We start from the raw sequence: 725 nt of genomic DNA on the forward strand, positions 1-725 counted from the left end.
CATGTCTGGCCCATTTTGACATTGACAACTTTGATATAGACAAGGCCATAGAAGAAGTTAACATCTTACTTGACAATCAATCTCCAGTGAGTTCCCTTCCTTGGAAGAGCCGACCTGAACCTCTTCCTCCCATTGCCAGCGCGCCACTTTGTCCTTCCATTGATTCACCACCTAAACTTGAGTTAAAGCCACTTCCAACAAATCTTAAGTATGCCTTTCTAGGACCAGAAGATAGCCTCCCTGTAATTATCGCAGCCAACTTATCTACTGAACAGGAGGGTAAACTTTTGAGGGTGCTAGAAGAAAATAAACATGCCATAGGATGGTCTGTGGCCGATTTGAAAGGGGTTGACCCCTCTGTTTGCATGCATCGAATTCATCTCGATGATGATGCAAAACCTACCCGAGAAATGCAAAGAAGACTCAATCCTAACATGAAGGAGGTAGTCAAGAAAGAAGTGGTGAAGTTATTAGATGCCGGAATCATTTATCCAATTTCTGATAGTAAGTGGGTGAGTCCGACACAAGTGGTACCCAAGAAATCAGGTATTACTGTGATTGAGAATACGGAAGGAGAATTAATGCAAACACGCACAACCACGGGTTGGCGCGTGTGCATTGACTATAGAAAACTTAATTCAATGACTAGGAAGGACCATTTCCCTCTACCTTTCATAGATCAAATTTTGGAACGGTTGGCTGGTCAAGGTTTCTACTGCTTCTTA

The sequence above is a fragment of the Phoenix dactylifera genome, unplaced genomic scaffold (assembly GCF_009389715.1).
Source record: "Phoenix dactylifera cultivar Barhee BC4 unplaced genomic scaffold, palm_55x_up_171113_PBpolish2nd_filt_p 001275F, whole genome shotgun sequence".
Lineage (NCBI taxonomy): Eukaryota > Viridiplantae > Streptophyta > Magnoliopsida > Arecales > Arecaceae > Phoenix > Phoenix dactylifera.